The following is an 18,686-nucleotide window of genomic DNA, read 5'->3' on the forward strand; positions in this document are numbered from 1 at the left end:
ATCTGAGTGGAGACTCTCCTGCTGCATTGTTCATGGGTGAAAGGGAAACTTTGTAAAATGTCTGCATAACTGTTTTCGGACTTTCTCCGGACAACCACTCAGTCCGTTTGTTGTGTTACATCGTGAGACCAGTGGCTTTAATGATGCCAAAGGTGCTTTAACTAACTACTAAATAGAGTGTGTGACTACATATATCAATCTAAAGTTTAGTGGTTCTAATATAGCAGAAGTCTGCAACTAAACAAAATATGGAAAAAGTGAAGGGGTTTGAAAGATTTACATAGGCACATTACTTATTGTTTAACTCAGTTATATAGCGATCCATTGGCATGTTGTTTGAGGAAAAAGAAACACTTAAACGCCCAGATGCAGAGACACTAACATGCACATGGCGTTGGACTAAGAAACAGGAAGGAGACAATGTGGGAAAAGTTGTGAGGGCGATGACAAGGGAGGTGACATGAGGTGAACAGCAGAAGAAAAGAAAAAAAGAGCATGACGACAGTGACAGGCAGAAAAGGATCTAATACCTGTAAAAAAAACTGTGTCCCTCCTTGTATTTTCTTTCTTCCTCCTTGTGTTCTCCAAAATGACACTGCTGAACCAGAAAATGCTGCAGAGCTCACCTCTCGCCCCGCCTTGTGTCGAACACAGATCAGGCTGCGACACTTTGACACCCGTAGTCGCCCCCGCCGCTTGCTGCAGGGTTCCGGTTATCAACGGCTGCCGCGCTCGGCCTCAATCCCACACGCTCGATGGAGGCACACAAAAGGTGGCTGACGGAAAAATGGCATTTGAAATACGGGGGGAAATAGAGTGGCACGAAACAACCCGTTGATGGAAAGCAGTGAAGAATTTAGAAGGGATTGAAAGAGCTCGCACTGTTTCATTTCAAAGACGTTTTTTTTCTTTTGGTTCTCTGCCTTTGGTGCGGCTGAAAGGAGCTTGATGATAGAAACCTGAATTGAATCACGGAGTTCCTTTTTCTCATGAATCGCCCGTCCGCTGCGAGCAACGCTTCTAAACCAATCTTCGATGAAAACACAATAAATTGGACGTTTTGCCTCCTGGCCTCTTTCTTATTCCTTCATCTTCGAGCGCTAATCCAACGGGTGCTTCCTTTTTTGACAAGTGATTGGTACTTTATGTGATTCACTTCTGGTTAAAATCAGGAAAGTCTTTTACATTCGCTGTTGTAAAGAATGCATGAGCAACAGTGTGCACGAGCATCGGTCGACCAAAGCAGCGACTGCCCCTCGTACAGGTCGACCATTCTGACTTTGCCAATGTTCGTCCTGTCCATTTTTATTCCAAGAGGTTTGCAAAGATGCATAAAAAATGTGAACATGCTTATGTGACTTGAATATGATGATGGTTGACACGTCTCCACTTCCTCCCACTATCCAGAAATGAAGCCTGAATACCCCGGTAAAGAACGCTGCCATCTTGACTGTTTGAAACCAAATTCTGCATAGTGTAACGATAGAGGGATGGATTCATGCTGTTTCATCTGTTAATCAGAATCAGAATCAGAAGGGGTTGCCAGACAGGGTTACACCTACCTGGAATTTGCTCTGGTTATTGGTGCATACGATGAACATGAAAACACAATAAATACAACACACATAAGAACAACAATAAAAAACAATATATAAAAAATTCAAAGTACAAATACAAAAGCTTAAAGATATAAAAAGTAAAGTGAAAATGCAAACAGAAGAACAGTGTCAAATTGCTATATGCAATGTAAGGCATTATAATATAAAATATCAAACCGTAACATACTTAGATTATTCAGTTTGGTCCATGTCCAATCCACTAACATTGAGGATGCCAGATTTATGACCAACACTACAGGTGACCTCCAGGTGGCGATCAAGACACTTTACCTTCACTTTTCGGGGAGCTGTCATGCCCCCCATTTTTACATACAGTCTTTAATAAATATTTTTTATATTTAGTTTATATATGGTCTTGACAGTGGAATGAAAGCTTTTCCAAAGTGATGACATTCCACCACACATGATCAGGTGGTGTGCAGCAGCTGTGTGTGCAGAGTAGACAAACACTTCCCGACACATTCAACGAACAGCAGCTTCATTTTGAGTTAGCTTCTTCAAATAGAATCTTAATCCATTAGTTTGAACGAAATTTGAAAGTAAACACAATCTGGAGTTCTTACGAGGGGTTAACTCGAGCTCCGCAGCTGAAGGCTCCAGCCCAGTTTTTGATTTATGGATTTATTTATAGCCTCAGATTGATCACGCTACCGCAACCCCAGACGGAGTATATATTATCAAGCTGTGTCCTGCTTTAATCAAATTCCCCTACAGTAAACATGTTTACATTATTCCATTTACGACACAATGACGCCGGGGCCGTCCACTTAGTCGCATTAACGAATACAGGAGACTGCTCCGTGGACTTGCTGAACTTGCTTTGTCTCAGTCACTGTGTTAAAGAGCAGTGGTCACGTGTTGGCTGAACAATGTCCACTGCCGTCAGAAACTTGTTGGAGAGAACACAACTAGCTGGAGCTGACCAGTCACACTTGACCATTCATAGTTATTGTGGCCCCTACGTGTTCAGCCCCTGTAGTAACGATGTGTAGTTAGTTAACGTAAAAGAAGACATGCATAGTTACACCTGGACAACATATGTGGCCTTAATTTAACAACCATAAATCTAGTTTGAATCATTAAATGTGTAGTGGGAAACTTTCACAAAAATACACTTTTGTTTCTGAACCACCAATCAGAGCCAGGGGGTGTGTCTGACAATGCGAGCAATGACCATTCAGCAGTTTAGTGTTTGTCCCGAGTTTGTGCACATCTTAAATGTTGCTGTAGTGGTTAACTGCGTATGTGATGAAGCAGTCGCGCTAATTTTAGCATGTTTTAATTATAACTGGTACTGGTGGGTAGCGTCATAATATTGCGTTAGCTATGTTGCTGAAAGTGTAGTTGTGAAATGACACGTTATTTTTTTCCAGGTTGTTTAAGTGACTATCCTACTCAGGCACCCTAGTATGCTCAGCAGTGCAGGGAGGGGCTTTAAGTACATTTCGAAATACTACAGGCTGCAGCTTTAAGGATTCGGTTCTGATGATTCAACATATTAGCCCAGCTCTAAATTAGAGTCATTTGCAGCTGTCCCCGGCTTATCAGATCATGTGAGATGAGGGAATTACCAGTACTTTGCTCACAAATCTCACCAAATTCACAAATAGCAGTTATTGGTCCGCTTTGCTGTGGTATAAAGATCCGGGACCTCCACATTTTGAGATCTGGTCTCATTTGAGGCCTTGAGCGTCCAACAGATTATCAATGAAGACGAGATATGAAGAAAATGAGGAAGGAATCAAATGAAAAGTTTGACAATGGAATCTTTGGTGCCTGAGCCCAACTTTTGAAAGATTCAGACAGCGGTTCCACTCTGTTTAAGATAACCTAAATCAGAGCATCAGATAAACACAGTGAACGCTTTGGAATTAAATATGAAGTATCCCATCCCCTTCTCTTCCTCCTCTCCTCTGCCTTTTCTTTCCTCTCACCGACCGCATCACACTCTCTTCCTGCACCATCATCTCCTCCTCTTGTACAAAAAAAGGTGGGTGGGTGCGTTCTACATTCATACGCTAGGTCTCGCTCTGCTCCTTGCGCCTCCGTGCACCATGGGGTGCAAGTCTTCTCATTTAGTGTGTCAAGACACGAGGGGATCTACTGTCACCGTCTCTCCTGCTAAGTGATGATATTCAAGGGACCACATGGCCCACAGAGGACTTTTGTATCACCATTCATAGGCTCTTAATATGGAAAATCACCGTGAGACATCATTATGGTGAGTGTGCACGAGTGACTCGGAGGCCAAAAAACTCCAACTGCGCCTGGGCCACAGAGTTGAAAGCCTCTCCTAGAGGATCAGGCTCTTTTCCTTCCTCATTTTCCCCCCGCTCGTTTATTTCTGTGTTGTTCGTTTTCCCTGACTTCTGATGCAACGAGCAAACGGTGCCATGTAAGTTTAATGAGCTTTGTTAAATATTAATCGCGGGGGTTTCATCGACTCAGTCAAATCTTTACTCATTTCGTCACAACAAGGCCTATTTCTGCTCGACTATTACAAGAGAGGCGAAAGGAAAAGGGGAGCCAGCGTGGTGTCCTTTGAGCAGCCATTTGACTGTCTGTTTGAAGCTAACTGAGAAACGGGGCCCCTCCGGCGACGGCTGCTCACCACACAAGGTGAATGAGGCCAGCGTTTGAGTTCCTTTCCAACTTCCTACACCTATCAGATGTATGATGCATCACAAGCAGACACTTACAGACACTGTCGCGCACACAGACAGCACTTAAAATAAAGACACAGCCCTCCGTGGATCAGTAATTACATGCCGTGAATACAGATGACTGTGGCGAGGTCACACTTCTATGAAAGGAGTCATGATTTAAAGAACCGTTGGCGTGCGGTGGCTCTGAAGGCGGAGGCCGCCGCCGCCACCGCCACCAGACGCACATACACACGGCGCTCCCCGGAAAATAAACCGACTCAGAGATATGCACTCGGTTTTTGGTGCTCAGCCACATTAATGAGAGTGTCATCTTTGTCCTGTTGAAAGCTGATAAGATGGCAATTTAACAGCGTGAGGAACTGTGGCAAAGTGGGTGATGGCTGTGATAATTCTTCACCTCCTCTGTCACAACTATCAAGCCAGAGAAAAGTGTTGAATCTATAAATAAACATCATAGTGTGTGATCCCGGCCACCTCCAAATTTAGCTCCAGGCATGATGATGCTTCTGGCTGTGGATATCACTCATCACCATGGATTTATGTTTCTGCTTCTTTTTTTTTATTTGTATTCTTCACACACCTAATTAAAAAAAAAAAAAAAAAACGCATTTGCTGATTTTGCTCATGGTCTAATCGAAAAATTTGTTTTAGGGCAAATAACAGGTGGGGCCACATCATCCTATTTGATGTCTTCTCCCGGGAACACGGGAGATTCTCCTTTTGAAGGAACTCATTAAATCACTTGATCTGCCCCTCTGTACTGGTTTAATGGCCAGCAACTGGAAACATAGTGCCACCAGATGGTTATTCAAATGAAGCAACTCCTCACAGAATGATAGGGGATGCAAACAACAAGATCTATAGTGAGCACCCCCCTTCACCTTCAGTATACATCATATTGTGAGAGAAATGTAACACTTTGTATATATGTGAGTTCTTCAACTTATATTTTGAGTATCCATTTATCTAATGCAACAATTTAATTAAAGCAAATCTCGAACATGGGAATCACAAGAGCAAACCTTCTCTACTTCTTTGTAGATGTTTCAGTAACAATTTTTTTTTTTTTAATTAAAGTTAAATAAATGCTTTGTTCCTGAAGTCACTGGGAGTTTGTTCTGTCTTAAAAGCAGACTACCATCTTTAACTAACCTTAACCTGGAGCTGCAAGTTCCGAATTATATCTGTAGAGAAGCTAAATGCTGTAGATTGGACACTTTGGTGGAAGAATACATTGGATACAATCGTTTTACTGATAATCTGATTTAAATTAATTCACATGTATTTTCATAAAAAATCCAAATTAATTCCAGTTACAATGACTTTTTCCTGCAAAATGTATTTTTCGTTACAAATGAGTTGTCCTGATTAGTCGGACATTCCAACAATAGCCACAAGGGGCACTAGCCTGCTACAATCCACTCTCCCCTCCTCCACTGGAACGAATGTAACTTTAACAATGTGTGAAGCTGCGCACACGGTGTGAGAGATCCGGAGAGCTTGTGGCAGCAGCACCCACCGTGGCTCAGATCCAAAACATGACATGAAAAATATGGAGGAAAAAAATAATTCACCAACTGTATCCAGATCCAAACCACTGGAAACCACCGAAATAGAAATGCGGCCTCAAAAAACCTCCTCGCTCATCGGCCCCATGCAGAACGTATTGTCATGAGAGTGGAAAAATGACGTGTGTATGATGGCAGAGAAAAGCTGTCGTCTCCATGGCTCTGCCAGTTTGCTTTGCCTTGTGATGGCCGTACGACTTATTCCTTAAGACAGCCTGCCTCCTCCTCAATTAGGACAGAACAGACCCAACATGTGGCAGCATGAAATTCACTGTGACACCATGAGCTACCAGTGCCAACAAAGAGAAAAGGGGGGAGGGGGGGGAGAAGCAAGTGTTGGGCTAGAGCGAATAAAATATGATGGAGCGGAAGGGGTGAGGAGTGGGAGGAAGGATGAGGAATGATGCCTGATTGTGCTCGTCTTATGAGGAGCATCCATCAGGAGTGACACCCGGACAAATAAAACCCTTTTTTACCCTTTATTCAATTACAGAGCAGGCGGGCTCGATCGGCACACACATTCACTCTCCTATGCATAGACGCAGAATAAAAAACACTTGAGCCCACATGCACATATCCATATGTCGCCTAATGTGACTTCTATTTCGCATCATCCTTGCAAAGCATGTTTAATCCCTCCTGAGGAAGATGTATCGTGCGATGGCAGCTCCTTTTTCATGTAGCAAGGTGGAGGTTTCATGAAATAAAGTGAGAATCAATGGAGAGCCGAGTCGCAGCTGCTGCGTGCCTGCACAGACTCCCACGTAAATTACAGTTGGGCGTCAATTCAGGGGGCGCAGATTAGAGCTGGCTCCGAACTTCGGGGACATGGGGGAAATGAGATTGTTAGCTAGCAGCCTCACCTGTTGGAAAGGAAAACGACATCTGAATCCTGGAGGACAGTTGGCTCGGCGTGCCGCGGCTCCAAAGCGCCGGAGGGAGAGAAGGAGATTAGATAAATGATTGAAAGATGGAGAGAGAGAGAGAAAGAAAGGTGAAGGGGGGGGGGGGGGTGAAGAAAAAGACAGATTAAGAATATGCCTGAGGATGTGAAAGGAGGAATCAATGTTGAACCAGTGTGAACGCCAAGAAAGTGTCAATGAGCAGCAGGTCGGAGGTATTTCTTCGCGGATAAACACTCTCACCAGGCTGGGCAGCATTGCCTTGGCAAACCAAGTGAATATGTAAAGAGATGGGTGCAGTGAACTGTCCGTGTGCAGTATTTCAGAAAAATACAATGGAAGTGAAGTTAAAAAAATGCGGCAATATTTTTCAGGGAAAACAATCAGGACAAATTGCTTTGGAGGGTTTCCATTGGAAAAGGTAACAAAACACCTTCACTGCAATATCACAGAACTGCCAATGGTGCGGAAAAGTCCTATAAAGTTGTCAGGAGACTTTGGGTTTACGGTTTTATAGCGGAACAGTCTGTATTCAAAGGTGCTATGTCTTCTATGGAGCCAGTTCAACTGAATGTATCTCTGCTGTTAATTCCGTATCTGTGCCTACTATCTGCTAACAACTGCTAATCTCTAAGTGTGTTTTCCACGCTGAGATATAATCTTTTACACACGTGTTCTCTCCCCCTTTTCTTTTTTACAGGTGCAAAGCCAGTTCCTTAAGATGATGAGAGCCAACTTGAATTTCGACAGGTTTCAGAACCGACATGTCAGTCTTGCAGGGGTCCAGTTTGTCTCACCCAGACCAGTCAGACCAAACCTGTGAACATATGTGCCATGATCAAACACACATGCTGGCCTCTGTGTCCTCCTGTGGTTGAGTTGCGTTCATGGAATAGCATCTGTGGATTTTTGCAGCACCTTTGCTACTTTTTACGAGCGGTTTAGGCCTGAGAACATATTCACCACCTGCTATTTTTGTCTTGGGATCCATTGGGATGGACAAGCCAGTTCAGTGTTGATACTGACAGTTATCCCGGCGTTGTGTGATGGGGTCAAAGGTGATGTCACAGGTTTCCACAATAAAATAAATCCTTGCCGTGCAGGACTTTGGCGGCCGTTATTCCACACTGCACACCAGTGTGAACTAATCAAATGTACTAATTCATTGTTTGCCAGCTGCCAATAACAGTCAAAAGAAGAAAAAGGGGATGGGCGGTTGTCAGAAGGAAATCAGAGCTGACAGAAAGCAATTGATTTCCTTTTAAAGTCATTCTATTTTGCATTTGACAGTTTTTGGAAAGCTTCTCGCTGCTGCTGCTGCTTTTACCACCATTCTCACATGTTCCAAATTTTGGACGAGCCATTTTATGGAGCCGTGCCGAGGCCAGCTCTTTGGCACTGGCACTTAAAATGCATGAAAGGTACTGTCAGTTTTTTGGTTCTGACTAACAAGTGGTTGTACACGTGCAAAATGTTACAAATTGCACTGAAAACCAACACAGCAAATAGACTCAGATGATTACAACATCCACTGAGGAAAGTTTGTGTGGCCAAATGGGAATATTGTCACATTTGTCTTCATTGTTTTTCACTGTTTGCAATTTAACTAAAACTCTTTTCCATTATCTTTACACAACCTCTCCTCCTTCTGTGTTTTAACGGTATCTGGCTGGGAAATTGGCCCCACCAGCATTATCTCTCAATAAACCAACTTTGCACAACAATTGGGGAATGTACCATTAATTCACAATTCTCTCAAAATCAGGTTAGGATCTTTGCTATATTTGATCAGCAACTTAATTGATATTGTTACTTTGTTGGTGGCAAACTCTGCAGCAGTGAAATTGTTTCTTGGATCGGTTCAGTTTCAGCCGCCACACACACAGGAAACCAGCTGAGTAATCACAGTAAGCTGTTACTCAGTCCCACTTAACTGACTCCACAGCCGACAGGCAGCCAGTGCAAGTATGATTATAGCTTATATTTCCTTACACAAAAAGAGAGAATAAGTCCAATCCCTGTTTGACATAGTATTTTCTTACAGCCTATCATTAAACCCTTTATGTATTTACAGTTAACATCTAAAAGTTTGGTAAATCCTATTTTGCCTTCACCCAGAATAGATAAAAAAAATTACTTTATGACCTAAATTAGCAAACATTCAATTATGCATGTGGATGGCATCAGTGCCACTATTTAAAACAAATATATATATATATCAGCATTACATAATAATTTGGTTTACAAAGAACCATAAGCAACAGGTACTCATCGTGTTCCTTCGTCTGGATTCCCAGGATTTTGTTTATTCAATAAATTAAACACATCAAATTGTGATATCAGAAATGATTCTTGTTCCATCCTTAACTGTTTCACCTATCTCTTTTTTCACCCTCTCTCTCTCCATCTCTCCATTTATATTTTATGCGAAGCTCCGAAAGGTCAGAGGAATCTCCACCCGGGGACTGAAGGGTTAACGCGGGGGCTGGAGAAGCGAGAGGCCAAGAACTGATTTCCTGATTACGAACAAACACATTGATCGAACCCATGACCGAGGATATGGCTCACATGCCCTCCTCCAAACCAATCTATGGAGATCTCTCTCTGTCCCGGCTCGAGGTTCGATTTCCTCCCCCGTGCAAACAGCCACCGGAGGGACAGTCATACCGTATATTGGTCGCGGGGGGGGGGGCTTTTAAAGTATTTTTTACCTTTACACCACCTGTCACGACATGTAGAGCCTTATTTCGTTGCCTAGTTACAACCTTTCTAGGCCTTTTTTACTTTAAAGATCGCCTCGGCCAAATCAGTTCACCTAAGAAGAATCAATAACGTCCACGATCAAATGGACACGCTGCTATTGAAAGACTCGTGGTAACACACAAACAGATGCATCCCCCACATCAACGGGTGAATTATAACACCAATGCACACGAGACAAAATAATCCTTAAAGTGGTCTGAAAGAAAAAAGTTTGTGTAATCGATTTGTCAAACTTTAATCACATTACTTGATCTTTGTTTCCCCGTCCTGTCACTTTTTCTTTTTTTTTTTACCATTTCTCTGTCTTGATATCAAATAAACACTCTTGAATGTTATAATATAATATCAACAAACACACACACACACACACACACACACACACATGTAGAACGGAATAAAGAGAAAGGCCACCTGCCAGAGAATAACAACAGACCCGTGTAGCCTGGCAATGGCTCGGAGACAGGCCTATTAGCTGGATGAAGAGCGAGGAACGTGAGGGGGGGGGAACAAACTTTAGCCCGTGTCTCTGCCGCTCACTCACACACACACTTACACACACTTACACAGACTGAAGAGCGCACCCTCCAAATGGGTCTCGAGTCGGACAACCCCACTGTTGCAGCAGCCCATCGATCAGGCTGCTCAACCAAACCACTTGGCCGCTCACTTCTTTTTCTCCCTCTGCCAAGGGGGGGGGGGGGGGGGGGGGGGGTTGCAGGAATTCTTAATTGTCAATTGGTTTCTCTATTTATTTTCTTTTTCTACTTTGGAAGCCATGGCACCCAAGATATGCCAACTCCCCATCACTATGAAAGAGCTTCACCTAACTGCTCTCTCTGAAAGGGAGTATCTGATGTTGTGGATATGAGTACTGGGACAGCTGAGGTTTCAATCAATGCTGAATAATTGTTGGGCCGGCAGAGACACTCAGGATTCAGACATATGTGTGAGGCCTTGATTGTGCTTGAGTGGCCTCAGTGTTTATAGTTTTCATTCACCGCACAATCCTCATCCATACTCTTAAGATTGATTATTTATAGAAGCTCCTTAGATCCTTCGGCAGTTTCTGTAAAACGTTGAAATTCTGAATATTACGGTTACGATCAGCGACGGAGCAATAACAGCCAGACGCATGTGTGTGTGTGTGTGTGTGTGTGTGTGTGTGTGTGTGTGAGAGAGCAAGCTCAAATGGCGTCAGTGTATAAAATGATTCATAACTTTTTCACACTCACATGTTCTTGCATCTCTGCATCAGCTGTTTTGTTGCCAAAAATAAATCTTTTATAACGTTTCTTTCCATCATGGCACATATTTTATAGCCCCCCTCTCTATCAGGCTCGCTCTCCTTGCATCTCATTTCTCAGCTGACACCGAGAGACCCCCATATTGCCACTCTCACCCAGGGGGAATGTGCATCGCGGCTTCAGTAATTATCCTGTTGGATTGGAAGTGCCGAGGCCAAGGGGACTCGCCTCAGAGTGCAGCGGGCCTCGCTGTCACTGTCAGAGCAGCATATGGTAAAAGGAAGTGCCACCCAAATTTAAATACATGTAGGTCATAGGCAGTCAGGGCAGAGCGGGAAGGGATGGAGGGAGAGGAAAAATTATGGGATGTGTGAAAATGTGGAATAAAGACCATTCTTGGGAGCCTTGCAGCAAAGACTCAACGGAATCAAGACCAAGATGAAGCTTAAACAACATCAGGAAAGTACCCTGACAGACAGTTTTTAGTACCTCCTTATAATTGTTATCTCAATAAAAATATTTTTGCAGAAAACACTGTCAGGGGTAAACCTCAAAAGCTCCTCCCAATTAGCATGTTAAGCATGTTAAGCTCTGTGTTCACAGATGTGATGCTGGGAAACCAGCGATGTAGCAGCAATTTCAAAATACTAAATTCCAAACTGCAATATGCACTTGTCTTAACGCTCTGTTCGGAAAGTCCAGACTTCACCTGTTCAGTAATCGATCCCATAAGGATATATCTCGACAGAACACCTCAACCGTTTGGATGCAAGAGGCTGAAAGTTGGATGAAGAGGTCGGCACCACTCTTCTGTCTGTACAGTCCTCATTTATAGAAGGGCCAGGTGTCCGTTATCTTAGCGTAAAGACTGGTGGAATCAACTTTCCCACCATGGATCAAAGTAAAACAAATAAAAATCTGCCAGCTCCTGAAGTAACATTCTAATAAGAGCCTCAGCTTTTTGTACCATACTGAAGGTGCACCCTAAAAGACTAAGATAACACCAGGTAATAGATACCAAGTCAATTTGAAGAACATTTCTAGTAATATGCTGATTTTGAAAAAGTGTTTAGCTCTCGACATAAAACAAAAAAACAACCTGTGTTTCTCAAAATGTTGATTCACAGAAATGATTGAACCCCGTTGCTACATGCTGCAAACAGGGACAAACAGAATTGCAGTGTCATCTGGTAGTGGGTCAGATTGTTTAAACTCCTTTTGCACCATATGAAAAGCATGATGGGCTTTTTTTTAGTGTGTGACACGAACCGTTTACCACGAAGCAGCCACAGAGGGGCTACTTCACAGGCTTTTCACAGGCACAGTTTGACCTCATGATCGAGGACGGGCCTCAGGGCCACTCACATCATTGGATTTGGAGCTTTGTTCCAATCCAACCACTGTTTTTTTTTTTTTTTATAATATTATTCACATCATAGACAAACGAAGAAAATAAATTCACAGCACTGGAGGCAATGACACTGAAGAGGCTAGAGATGGACTATGTAATTATACTGTGAATGTAGAATCTTGTCCTGTGGTATTTTTATGGAGGCACTGAGAGGGACAACAGTGCAGCATCTCACAGCACAGCTGGAGCTTTTTTTTTTAAGGTTTGAGGAATCAATCCCCAGTTACTTAAGTTGTCTTGGATTTGGCTGCAACACTGTTTACCCTTGAGACTCCAAAAATGGTTTTGTCGTGTCAAACATATCACCCACCCCTCCATCGGCATAATGGTGAGTGAATTTTCATTTAGGGGTGAACCATCCCTTTTGCATCTAAACACTGGAGCACTTTAAAAAAATGCATATAACTAGTAAACCATTCAATTGGCTCATTGAATATGTAGCCATTATAACTATACATGAGTAGATTGCTGAATGACACTGCACACATCAGCCCAGAGAGAAAACTGAATCAGTTAATTCTCTATATATTTAACTGAGGGTGGGGAAGGTGGGCAGGCCTTACTGGGAAGTGGATCATAGGAACAGGTCAGAAGTTGGTCAAATGGTGGGGAGGAGTCACTCTGGAGGAATTCTGGGTGAAAGGAAACCTGGCTGTGAAAAGACAAAAATAAGTAAAAGATTAGAGGCACAAAAGGAAAAGAGCTCAACAGTGTGGTTCTATTGATTTTGATTATCAGTCACAATATTGTAACCATAAGTAACTAGATTGTAAAACAATGTTACATGCTCCTGTAGAAGTCACAAACACGTATGATTTAAACTGCATTTTAAGGAAAACATGTTTTATTCGCATAGCAAGGAGAACTATTCCACTACCCACAATCTCCAGGTGTTATGATGTCTCTGAATGTTTACCACAACCGCAAAAATCATGTCTGCTGCAATCTGTTCATCTAGCGTAATGATACGTTTACCTTAGACCACCATTTCCTCTCTTTTTTCTAGAGATGAGGAAAAGAAATAGGTGAATAACAATACAAGGTTAAATTCAAGAAGAAGCCTTCACTTGCACTGGTTTATGGGATGTGTAGCTCCTTCACTCATAAAATGATTATGTTCAATAACTTTGCATATTTTTTCGTTTTCCACTTTCTTTTCCCTCTGAATCAAGTGATTTGTGGTCATGAATCATCTCTATGCCGGTTGGCCTGGTTCCAGGCTTAAGGCTGTTTTAATGGGGATTGTTTGAAACGTCAATGGAGAAAATGAAAGGCAACAAGACTGAATCAAAAGTGGCCACTTATGGTTTATTGGTTGGGTAAAAGAATTGAAACACTCCACCTGCTGTCTTGTTCCAGTTTTTACAGTTGCTACTACTCTGCTTGCGATGCTGATATTTTAAGGACAAGCCTGACAATTTAAAAAAGAGTTTTTACTTTGATCATACACAGTCTTGTACACTGTTCATCCAGCAGCATCAGTAGCTTTGTAATTTCCACTCTGAGGAATTTGCATGAATTCAATGAAAGTTCAGTTTATTTTCCAGATACACTTGCAAAGTTCTCACAGTGGCTAAAATAATACTGCAAACATCCACACTTCTCCCAGGAGGCCATTCAGTTTAGGTGTCGGGCCACTCAGATATGCAAATGTGACCTGGCAAACCCGAAAGCACAATTTGACAGAGTGACTGTACACATTTACAATCTCTGAGAAGTTAGTTAAGGCAAATTGGATGCATTGGACAAGTCTGAGAGCAAATGTTGAATATTTTTTGAATGTGGATTCTGCTCATTTAGTCATGTTTGAGTTGGAAAATCAATTCTCCTGATTAAAAGATGTAATGACACAGAATACACTTCATCTATAATACACGGCCGTTGGATCTCTGGTTACTCTGCCTACTTCAATCGTCTATACTGTTAAAATGTCACGTTTTTTATTTCTCTCATTATACGACCAAAGACTTTGGCAGACATGTGTCAGTGTTGATCTCAATAAAAGGGACAAATTCATTGACGTCACAGACAGGGACAGTGGGACAGACCAGCAGTCAAGTGCAGCCTTGTTTACATCTGGTGAATGTTCCATGATATCCTAATTGATTTGACAGTAATATATTGATGTTTAAAATAGCTACACGCAGTAAAGGGCGGGGGGGACGTGATGCCTACTTCAGCTTACCAAGCATTTCTAAATAAATACGCTCAACAAGTGATGATCATGATGAATTCTTCATGCGCGCCCACCGTTAAACATGATACCTGCTCCCCTCAACACACTGGATAAAGATGCCGTGGTATAAACTTACCCGCGGCTCTGTTGTTTGGGATCGCTCTGCTGAAAGGTGCAAGGTCTGGCTTTCTCCTGAAGGGCAGCTGCTCCCCTCATGCCTGCTTTGGCAACGCGAGCCCAGGTCCTGGCATTTACACCCACGCCATCTGTACCTGCAACTGCACAGCAAGGGAGGAGAGGATCCGGGCTGTGCCCATTTCACATGTGCACCGTCTTGTCTGGGCCCGGTCACGTCAAGTGGGATGCAAAGGGCGACCTTAATCGAAATGTGCTCCTCTTCCCCTGAATTGGTATTTGCAGGAGTAGTCACTCACTTCAGGGGTTCAGCAAAGTGCTATTGAATCAACAGGACTTTGTTATCGGAGGGTGAATTGTGTCATATCAGCACTGACTGCAAAGCGCTGGGGGGAGCACCAGCAGTATGTATCACATATGCACATGCATGAGCAGAGCCGAGCAGCTTTCAGAGACTGTCATGCACCCGATTGAAGCAGAAAAGGATTTCAAACGGTAATATATACAGATAGATGGAGTGTTAGAGCGCTGCAGCATAGGTATAGGTCAGGTTAGTTTCTTTTATTTGTACCCGTAGGTAGATTTGTTTTGCAGCAATAAAAAGAGAAGGTATGCTTCCAAAACAGTACACCATTTCAAGACAAGACGACAAAAACCATGACAAAATGTTCTAAAATGCATTGCTATCAATGGAAAACTGGAGGTATGACACCACTGCAGAGTGCAGGTGCTATACAAGCCATGTTCCTACACCACGAAAATTAACACTGGGCACTTGAGTTGTTGACTAAATTCAGATCTGTGTCCACTGCAGCAGCAGCCGGTATATGGAAGGCTCACCGTGTACCTCTCTGCAACACTCATGCCGAGTCACAGTGTTTTAGCACCTACACGGAGCCATGCAAGGTTGGCATGTGTGCGTTAGTGCATGTGTCTGGGATTGCGATTGGGCCAGAGCAACACACGACTTCAGATCAGGAAGTGGGTCTAAAGCTCAGGCAAGGAAATGGATGTGGCAAAGCTGCGTTATTTGTGGCAGAACCAAAGAGCTTCATTAAATGAGTTGTAAAAAAAAAAAAAAAAAAGGCTGAGGGGAAAAAGGTCAAACTTTGTGAGCTGGACTCAGACAAGTTCTAAGAGGCAGCGTTCCATCCTGGGAAAGGTTCTGCTGCCGCTCGCCTGCCTTTAATTACTAATGTGTGTAATACATTTTGTACAGTTACATTTGCATGAGCTTCTGTGTATGTAGCACCAGAGACTATTCAGTCAGACATAAGAGAAGCATGTGAAGAGCAAAGCTGGACAGAGACACAAGGCTGATTTATTCCCTTTAGCAAGCAGCTGGTTGGTAGGAGAGTTGAGTTGTGTACCTCCTGTTCAGATGGAGGAGGCCTCTTGGGGCAAATTGTCCATCCTCCTCTGATGGGGAGCATCTGATGCTGAGGGATCTGTTGGGGAGATGGGAGGAGGGAAGTCGGCAAGCGGGTCAGAAGATTCCCTTTGCTCTGGAGCTGCTACTCTTGACCGAGAGGAAGTGGGGTTTTCACAAAGTTGTATTTGAACGAACCTTATTTCTCCTTTCACACGTTTCCCCTGAAATAACAGCAAAAATAAAAGTTAGCCACCAAAGTCATAGTGCTCAACAAGTTTATTTTCCTCGCTGCCTCTCCCTCATTTAGTTTCATCTCTCCTTCCATCACGGGGCTCAGTACCCCCCGCAGGCTCTGCAACTTTCGGGATTTCTCAGGCCCAAGAGATAGGAGCAAGGAAGTGGGGGGGGGGGGGGGGGGGGACTCTGTGTGGTATTTCAGACCCAGATCATCAGTCACCTTCTGCTGCTCTTCAGCCCCCCTGGACACAGAGAGAGACAGGCATGAGGGGGTGTGGCTGTTTCAAGCACACGCAGCAGACAATCACACCAACATCTCCATCACAACACGGTTCACTTCCTCACACTATCGTCTATTCAAGCATTTTAATTAAAAAAATCGAATTTGTCCCTAGTCCTTCTTTTTTAACATTTCAAAATTTTACTCAAATAATAAGTAATGTGTTATTTATGATAGTAGCCTTGTGTAGGGGATTGATTATATGAGTGTGTGCAATTTGGTGCAGAATCCAAATAAAAATACGGATCTATACCTTGACGGAAGATGCGCTCTACTGAGTGCCATTCTAGTTAACATTATCCTATGCCTGATTATGAGAGTATTTCACATCATTCTAAACTAACTGGTTAACCAATAGGCCTTTAGGTCAATCAGTAAAAAGAGTTTACTGTCATTCTACTTCCAAATTTCGACAGGACTTAACTCTGAGCTTAACATTTTGTGAAAAGAGGATGAATCACTGGGTCCATGGCTCGCCGCGCTGTACGTGTGGGGCAGCACCCACTTCAAACCATGACTTTTTAATGAGGCTATTCTTTAGTAGCCAGCCTGTCGACCGTCGAACCGTGATGCGGAACACGCCGTCCGGTGAGGCCCGGGACGCTTATGATAACGGAGATGTCACCGAAGCTCCTGGTGGCAGCCGAGCAGATGGTGCACATTAACATTAGTGGGTCAATGACTGCACAGCAGCTCACCTGATCTACACTGCGATGATGGCATCCAGGTTAGAAGCAGGCCTAACTTCTCATACATCCTCTCCCCAATTCATCCATTGATCAACAATACAATTACACTGTAGGGCTGCTTGTGTAGACAATACAGGATGACCCCCCTCCAATAGACTGCTAACCAGTTAAAGTAAATACCCATTAGTCAATATAGATTAGTTATCTTATAGTCCCCGTTGTAATTACAGACATTATGGCTAATTAGAAAGAGAGGAAGCTTTATTAATGGGTTGCCGTAACCTTTAACTGCTTTACTAAACCAAACACACAACACAACAAGAACTTCCCCAAACCTGGCATTCCAGCACTTTAGCTTAAGATAGCTCATAACTGACCTTTAAAAAAATTCATAGTAAACAATGCATTTATGTTCATAATAAATTAACCTTATCAATGTTTATTAAACAATAAGGAATCCATCATTTATTTACATGCAATATCAAATGACTGACCTTCATAAAACCAATTGTAACATTGCAGAGAACACAATGAAAACAGAGGAGAATTTACCATCATCAACATCACCATGAGTTATAAAGACATTAACTTCTTTAATTACATCTACTAAGTAGGCTACACTTGTCTAGGAGGGGAAGATGAGAGGATTATACTGAGAAGGAAATGATTTGAGGAATAAAGACCGAAGGAACCTGCAAAGGACCAATGCAAAAAGTATCAATACAATAATCAAGACAAGGTGATTAATATGGGTCTCCATTAAGATGCACTACAGCCTTTGTGTTTCACTGTGTACAATGGGGCTGGCCAGATGTCTGTGTGCCTGACGCTGTCTCACCGGTGACTCGGTGTGCCCTCCGGTGGTGTAGGGTCTTTAATCCGCGTTGTCCTCGGTGGTCTCTGACCTGAGCCACACTCGCTCTGCTCCAGATGGGTTTTGCAGACGTGATCACACACATGTCGTGCGGAGCGTGGGGATGGATCAGTACCGGAGTTGTTTTCTTGAGATTAACTGGGGGTAACACAGATTTCTTCATTTTTTCCTCTGTGATGTTCTTACACACATAAAGTCAGTCATCCTGCTGCGTGCATTCGTTTGTTTTAACCCCACTATTCTTAAAGAAAACAGTATCCTTGATCCTGACAGGTTCCTTGTTTACATATTTATCTCTAAAGCACAATAAATGAATGAATGTTGGCTAGAATGTTATATGGAGGATCATATTGCATGGAGACATGATGGACTGTTGCCTACATGCACATAAATCTGAATAATAGGCCATACTATTAGATTTTCCTATAGTTCACCATATGAGTTTATAGAAAAGCTGATTGTATAACCTGAAAACATGCAGCATCCGGTAATGTCCCTGGCGCTGCCCTATAGTTTCATGTAATGTTCCTTGGAAGACTGTTTATGATCTCCATCTTCCTGCATGTAGGGGTCAAGAGGGCGGCTCGCATTTCATTATCCCGACCATTTCCATGCACGGCGCATTGCCTAAAACTAATTATACCGGTCATATGCAGAAGTGGAAATGACATTCAGATTTACTGGCGAGGAGTTCCAGCCTGTTAGGCATCAATTTCACGTGTAGTGAGCAGGAAGTGGACGTCTGCGTTA

The sequence above is a fragment of the Pleuronectes platessa genome, chromosome 18, assembly GCF_947347685.1.
Source record: "Pleuronectes platessa chromosome 18, fPlePla1.1, whole genome shotgun sequence".
Classification (NCBI taxonomy): domain Eukaryota; kingdom Metazoa; phylum Chordata; class Actinopteri; order Pleuronectiformes; family Pleuronectidae; genus Pleuronectes; species Pleuronectes platessa.